Genomic DNA, 8,315 nt, shown 5'->3' on the forward strand with positions numbered 1-8,315 from the left:
TATATATATATATTAATTAGTAACATTTTAACAAATGTTAAATATATTCTATATTACTAAAGAGTTTTACTAACATTTTTTTAAAGATTTAATAATAATTAATAAAAATATTGCAATAGATCTTCTATAGTAATATTATGAGAAATATTACAATAGACCTTTTTTGATAACATAAAGAAATGTTACAATAGATATATTTTGTAACACTTAGAAAAATATTACTATAGATATTTTTTGTAACACTCAAAAAATATTACAATAGATATTTTATGTAATACTTAAAAAAATGTTACCATAGATATTTTTTTGTAATACTTAAAAAATATTACAAAAGATCTTTAGTAACATTTTTTTAGTTATATTATACTATTTTTTATTTTATATTATCCATAATATAAATATACTAAAATTAATTACTACAACATGAAATATTTCATTAAATTCATAAAATAAAATTTTATAGCTTCTTTCATTAATCAATAATCATTGTACAAGTTTGCTTTATGATGCAAATAAAATGAGAAAAGAAAAAAAATACTTATACCACTTAAACTCTATGAACATTCCATATAAAAAAGAAAAAAAAAAGTGATACATAGTACATAAAAAACTTGGTTATTATACTAATCCTAGAAAAATGTATTTATCAAACATGTCTTGGTTCACTCCTCATTCAATATCAACATACAAATCACAAAATAAAACGATGAAAAAAATTAATGAAAACTTGAAGACTCGACAAGAACAGAACTTGCTTCCCTCTATGTAGACCCATTTTCATGTGCAGAGCTTTATGCGACATAAAAGATGTTGAGTCACTGACTTTATGTGACAATCTCAGACATAGATAGGATCTTGGTGACCACTTGTTAAGCAATGCCTGAAAATAATTTGAGAAACAATCATAAATTGCAAGAGCATAAAGTCAGGTAGTTATGTCACAAAACGTGTTCCAAGTTAATGCTTGCTTTAGTAACTCCAAAATCTAAAGAGACAATGCCAATAAAGGGAAAAAATCATCATAGAAGAAATTGATCGAAAGGTTTTTAGCACCTTCATCAATCATTACATATGCTTTTCAGTCTTTGGTTAGATCGATAATAAAAATAGGATGATGAAAATTTAACGGATGCAAAATATACTTATGATTTTACTCATAAAAAAAAAAGAAGCAAAGTTACCTCCTTCAAACCAACATTTTTGATAAATTTTTGTCAAATTGTTGAAATCTTTGTAGCCAAGCTGGACAAGTTCCTTCACAAAGATTCTAGGAGAGCTTTAAAGCACTTTCAAATCATCAAAAATCAAGTACATGGCTTCTCCTTTAACAAATGCTCCATCCTCATGATGATGAGTAACTTCACTACTGGAATCATTCACCATTATCTTCAGTTCTTTGTTCATCGAGTTCCCACATTTGATGCAAGTAACACCTGAAAAAGCACTTAACAACAAAGAATTACTTCTCTTATAATAGTTACTACAATGTTTGGATGTTCCTCAATGAGTTCATGTTAGTGAACTGCAGAAATGATAGTCCCACAGAAGCTGAAACATGCAAAGAGCAATTGTCATCAAAAGATATATAGACGATTGAAGCATAGATAGGCTCCAATGAAATTGAAGGTGAAATGAATTAAACGGTTGTAGCTTATACTCACCTACAAGACCAAATAGAATGCAGTGTGCAGCTGAAAAAATAGGTAAGGGTATTGATGGAAAGAAAGCTCCAAATTTTTCTGAAGAGGTATATTGTGCTTTTTAAGAAAAAATCATGAAATAAACTGTCAAAGTAAATTTAGTTAAGACTAATGTTGCCCCACAGTTTACTACTCATCTAACATTGAGAAGAATATCATAAAGCCCACTGAAATTTGAATGACCCTTTGTCAGACCCCTTTTCTCTTAGTTGCTGGTCCTGTTATGGGAATCAATAAATAAAAGACAATTATACGAAAAATACTACACATTTATTATTAGTATTAAACTAAACATAAAACATGATTACTTACTATCATTATCATTAGCTTGGGGTGCTAAAGCTGGTCCTATTATCAAGAATGAGAAAGTTTAGAACAGAGAGGAGAGAATTTCTAAAAGACATTCATCTATTCATTCAATCTAATCTTATAAAAGTGCAATTTCACCATTTCTTAGAGTGTGTTGATCCCAATCTGTGCATGTGTGTGTGTGTTGAAGAATCATTGTGAACTTAAGAGCCAATGCATAGCCAAACTCAGCGTATTTTGAGAAACTAAAACTTGTCGTGTTCTTCGTCAGTCCATCTCTCTCTGGACTTGGTAATTCAGAAATAGAATCTGTGTAAAATCTGAAACTTATGTGGCAAAAATTGAAAGGAGTAACCAAAATTAAATAGGTTGAGCAAATATTAGATAATAAATTTATCAATTAATCTGGATGTAGTAATAATTTTTATTAGTTACAAGAAGCTGCAAACAGGGAATGAATGATTTTGATTTTAAGTGTAGAGTTGTGAAGATGAGGTAAGGTGAGTGCACAGCACATGCTTGATGAATTGATCACTCAAACATTGTAGAATGCAGAGTATCAAAGTGAATAATAGGGAACAATTGATAAATTAATTACCTCTTTATTCCAATAAATTACTATATTCCTATTTATTATTATTTACCATTTATCTAAAATATTTTGGTAAATGATAAAATTATAAAAGTATATAACAAAATTTTTAAATTTCTGTTGTTTATTTTAAACTCGTAAAAAGAAATTAAGATCTTAAACCTTCTATTTCTTTCTTTTGTAACTCATGAGCACACTCTTCAATTCATACAAAAATGTTAAAGTGATATATATTATGAACAACGAAGCAGCCAAGATATTTGAAGAAAGAGAATATGTTGTGAACTGAATGGCGTATTTACCACATGTGGTGAAGAAATTAAAGTCCATCATGTCTTTATTAGGAAAGAATAATTCTTAAAGAATAGCTCTTAAAAATTATAGTCATTTTCTCTCTGATGGCAGCTTGTTTGTAGCAAAATGGTTTCATTTCCTTAATTTTTTTGCATTATTTACATGACTTTGTTTCATCTAGAACTACAGAATCAATCAACTTTTAAATGCATTAAATTTCATCATCCTGGGATAGGAGCACATACAGTAAGTTCAATTGCATTGTCTATGTTCTTTTTTTCTATTTAAGAAATGGATAAAAACTATGCTTTAGCAATTCAATTTGACATGTAATAAAAATAAAGTAAACAGAAGGATTGTGAAAACTATATAACCAAAATCTCTACACGAAAACATTGGCGCGATGTAATCTTTAGAAGTGAATAAAAACGACACCTACTTTTGGAGCTGCTATAATTCTTTTGGTGCATAGCATTAGTCTGAGATCAAGGTTCTTAGCAGGACAGGACACATCTTTGACCATGTGGCGAACATAATTTAGTTCGACCTACAATTACAAGTGATATTTAATTTTCAACATGAGGATGAAAAAGGGATCAAATATACTGAAAGATGGAAATGAAAAAAAGCAAGTGTAACACGTTTTGCTAACATCTTCTAATCAACTAATCAAATCATAAACTTTTTACCTTGTAGAGCTTAAGCTTGTTCTGCTCCTTTATTATGTTACACTTGCAAGAAATAGTTGCTTCTGGTCAGTTGGCATCGGACAGCTAGATAATATAAGCAAGAAATTGGCAAAACAGAATGAATAATAATTAAAAAGACAGTGTAACTAAACTCATTTATACCTAAATTTAAAACCTAAATTCAAATAAAAAACTTAATTAAAACCTAAATTCAAAACCTAACTACTAAATAACCAATTAAAAACCTAAATTAACTAATAATTATACATCAAATTAATTACAGATTAATCATCTAGTAAAGATTAAAGAGGATTGAAGGAGCAAGAAGATAACTAAACAAGAGATCTGGAACTCACCAAGTCGTGGGATGAGCAACGATGGAACCGGCGAGAAGACGACTGCGGAGAAGACGATGGCACAGGCGAGAAGAGAACGACACAACGACAGTGTAGGCGACGAAAGGATGAACCAGAGGCGAGAAATTACATATGCATGATTCAGATCTGGATCAAAATCAGTAAGAGATGAGAAATTGAAAAACTGAGTGAATAGAAAAAAGTTAAAGAAGAGAGAAAATGCTTACCAAAATTGAGAGGAGAATCCAAATCTGAAGAATGATTCAGATTGCGATTGAGATCGAGGAAGAAGATGAAGTGCAGAGGAAGGAGATGCGAATGCCATGGAACTTGGAACTTAGAACTTGGAAGTGGTTTTCTCTGCTGTGAAGAACGTGAAAGAGATTAAAAGATAACATCTCAGTATAATTTTCACATGTTTACACATTTAGTAACATTTAAATCTAATTTTTTTTCTTTTAAGAAAAATATATTTTGTAACATTTATTTTACAAATGTTACTAAAAATAAAATTTTATTAGTATTACTAACATTTTTAAAATTGTTAGATAAAAAGTGTTAGTAAATGTCTAAATTCTAGTAGTGTGAGAGAGAGACAGTTCGAGAGAGGGGAGATTGGAGACAAAACTGCCTTCAGTAATTAATACATTATTGATACATTTCACTTAACCATTACAAATTTTGTTGTCACATATATATACATACATGTATGTATGAATAACTAATTTTCCTAACCTGGCTATGACAAACTAATTTGTATAATTTGCAAGCTAACTATCCAACTAACGTTCTCCCTCAAGTTGATAGTTATGCATACTGTCATAATTTAACTTGGAGTAAAAACTGTAGTCTAACTATGATGCCATCTAACTAACTAACATTCCCCCTTAAGTTGGAAAAATAGAGAATTCCATATCACTAACTTGCAGTAAGAGAAGATGTTAATCATCAAGTAACAAAATCACTGGTACCATTCCCCCTCAATGGAGGAGCATACACATTGAACAGGCCTAGCTTGCTAAAACAGTTCTAAAAAGGACCAGGTGCTAAGGCCTTCGTGAAAATATCCACTATTTGATTTTTGCTTGAGATAGGTAGCAATTTAACTAATCTAGACACGACTCTTTCTCGCACCACATGGCAATCTACTTCAATGTATTTAATCCTCTCATAAAACACGGGATTCGCAGTAATATAAAGGGTAGACTGGTTATCACAATAAAAGGGAATAGGCTAAGTAATAGAAATATTAAGATCATGTAGAAGATAGGACAACCATTGAACCTCACACACACCAGCTGCCATGGCTTTATACTCAGCTTTGGAGGATGACCTCGCTACAGTAGGTTGCTTTTTACTTTTTCAAGAGACCAAAGCATCACCCAAAAAGAAGCAATACCCAGAAATTGACCTCCTGATATCTGGACAAGATGCCCAATCAGCATCAGTGAAGCCTTTTAGACAAAAGTTGTAAGAGGTAGGGAATAGAAGGCCAATAGCAGGGGAATGCTTAAGGTATTTCAACACACAAATTGCTGCTTGATAGTGAGCTGTTGTGGGAAAATCCAAACACTGACTTAACTTGCCAACTGCTTAACAAATATCTGGCCTTGTCGTGGTCAAATACACCAATCTCCCAACCCATCTGCGATATGCCGAAATATTGTTATATAGAGGTGCAGTTGATCTGGATAGTTTTGATGTATACTCTATGGGAGTGCTAACTGGTTTGGCATCATTCAAGTCATAGTCCTTCAACAAATCAGTGACATATTTTCTTTGACAAACAGAGATACCTTTGTTGCTCCTAGATATTTCCAAGCCTAAGAAATATTTGAGATCATCTATGTCGTTGATGCTAAATACTTTATCTAGAGCCATCTTTGTTTTTCTTATTTCATCTTGGTCATCCCCTGTCAGTATTAAATCGTCCATATAAACCAAAACAACAGTAAAAGACTGGACATATTGTTTAGTGAAGAGAGAGTAATCATTGATGGATTGCTTGTACCCCAAACTAACTAACATTGAAGTCAGTTTCACGTTCCATTGCCTGCTGGCTTGTTTTAAGCCATAAAGAAACTTTCTGAGTTTGTAGACTAGGTCTGGTCTTGGTAGATGAAGGCCTTTAGGGGTTCGCATATAAACCTCCTCATCTAGATTGCCATGTAAAAATACCGTATTGACATCGAGTTGTTGCAAATACCAGTTCTTAGCTGCTAAAACTACCAAGAGAGTCCGAAGGGTTGCCATCTTTGTAACGGGATTGTATGTGTCAAAAAAATCAAAACCAGGAGTTTGGGATTAACCTTTTATAACTAACCAGGCCTTATGATGCTCAACGGATCCATTAGGCCTCAATTTCATTTTAAAAACCCATTTATTACCAATTTTAGACTTGCCATGAGGAAGAGGGGTGAGTTACAGCTTCATAAGATGAAGGTTCAGATACATTTGAAATAGCTCATGACAGTGCCTTGTGGGTGGATGAAAGTTTATGGTATGATATGCAATGTAAAAGAGAATACAAGGAAGATGATGATTGTGCAATAAGAAGTTTAGAGGTTTGCATGCATTGAATATCAGCTAGGTGGCATGGTGTTTTATGGATCCTTGAGGACATCCTAAGTGGAGTACTGGAGTTAACGTAGGAGGTTGTGTGAGAGCCTTTGTGTGAGTCCTCAGTGGTATGTGAGTGATCTGATGACATAAATTTTGTGAAATGAGAGACATTTGTGATGAAATATTGGGTGAATTGTGATTATAGTGATGTTGTGGTGTGGTATCATAAGCCTCAGTGTATAGAAATGGGTCAACGGGCTTAGCACATATTGTGTAAGATATAGGAGCTGTGGGAGGTGCTGCCTCAGTGAAAGGCAGACTTGACTCAAAAAACACGACGTCTCTTGACACAAACAATTGGTTGCTCTGTATATCTAAAACAATGTTACCTTTGGTCCCTTCTTTATATCCCAAAAAAATACACTTCCTGGCCCGTTTATCAAGTTTCATCCTACTAGCTGCAAGTGTCGAGATATAAGGGAGGCAACAGAAAACTTTTAAATGTTTAAAATCTGGTTTGGTGTTAAAAATCATTTCAAAAGGTGTTTTATTTTCTAAGATGGAGCTTGGCAATCTATTAATCAAATGGATAACATGGGTGACGGCTAAGTCCCAATAGCAATTAGGGATAGCAGAGTGGAATAGAATGGATCGAGCCACCTTCAGTATGTGCTGGTGCTTGTGTTCTACTATTCCATTTTGTTATGGAGTTGCCACAAATGACCTTTGATGCAATATGCCTTTGGCTGCATAAAAGTCATGCATTAAGAACTCCTTCCCGAATGCACTTTATAGTCTTGTGAAATTGATTTTCAATGAGGGTTACAAAGTTTTTAATCAGTCTTTCTGCCTCAGATTTTAATTTAATAAAAAATATCCAAGTGTATCTTCTGTACTCATCTACTATAGTGAGAAAATACTAATTACCATCAGTAGAAAGAACATTCAAAGGACCGTAGATATCAATGTGTACAATGCTATGACTAGTAAGAAAAGAGAGTCTCTTTTGTTTAGCAAATTGACAAGAATCGCACGGCTTTGTAGCCACAGTTTTATTAAAGTTTGAACTAGAAATTAAAGGAAACAAATCATGTAAGAGTTGCAATTTATTGAAAGGAACATGGCCCAATTTGAGGTGCCATAGTTTAGTGTTGTGCATTGTGGTGTCATGTGAGCTGCATTGAAGTGTATTGTGTATGGTGGTGCTGGTGTTTAGTGTATACAAGCCATTAAAGTAATCAGTTGCTCCAATCATCTTCCATGTTGGAAGGTCTTGTATCTCACAACCAAATTTGTTAAAAACAAATTGGCAGTCAAGTGATGCAATGAGTTGTGAAACAGAAATTAAACTGTATGCAAAAGATGGAATGTATAAGACATTTGTAAGGTATAAAGATTTTGAGAAAATGACACGACCCGCAATAGATGCAATGATGATTTGGTTGTTTAGTAATCTAAATTTTACTGGCTTGATTTTATGGTACGAATCAAATGCATCTAACTTATATGTCACATGTATCATGGCTCCAGTGTCAATGACCCAAGAGTCATTGTGCTGTGAACAAATTGACATGACAACATAGTGATGCTCACCAGGAGTGGGGTCATTGGCTGGAGCAACTTGATTCATATTATGATTGACCTTGGCTCCATGATGCTACAAAAGGGCCAGTAGTGCATCCTTTTGCTCTGGAGTAAACTTTGCATGTGAAGATTCCTCCTGATTCTCATACAAGCTAATTGGTTCACTGCGATCATCATCCTCAGCAGTGAGATTATTGATTTGGTTCTGTTTCTTGAGATGTGGAGGCAT

General features: G+C 33.2%; 1 long non-coding RNA gene across 3 annotated transcripts; it reads right to left on the reverse strand.

Moving 5' to 3' along the window:
- Nucleotides 1-541: 541 nt before the first annotated feature.
- LOC112751159 (uncharacterized) lies at nucleotides 542-4,385 on the reverse strand. Of its 3 annotated transcripts, none has more exons than XR_011872488.1 (9): nucleotides 4,168-4,385; nucleotides 3,941-4,087; nucleotides 3,585-3,668; nucleotides 3,335-3,442; nucleotides 2,148-2,318; nucleotides 2,013-2,048; nucleotides 1,662-1,918; nucleotides 1,182-1,548; nucleotides 542-880 (listed from the first exon to the last, which is right to left on the reverse strand). It is a non-coding gene; the product is annotated as an uncharacterized lncRNA (long non-coding RNA). The 3 variants fall into 3 exon arrangements; XR_011872487.1 differs by having other exon boundaries at nucleotides 2,148-2,329; XR_011872486.1 differs by having other exon boundaries at nucleotides 2,148-2,335.
- Nucleotides 4,386-8,315: the final 3,930 nt, after the last annotated feature.

This window comes from Arachis hypogaea, chromosome 15 (genome assembly GCF_003086295.3).
Source record: "Arachis hypogaea cultivar Tifrunner chromosome 15, arahy.Tifrunner.gnm2.J5K5, whole genome shotgun sequence".
NCBI classification, from domain to species: domain Eukaryota; kingdom Viridiplantae; phylum Streptophyta; class Magnoliopsida; order Fabales; family Fabaceae; genus Arachis; species Arachis hypogaea.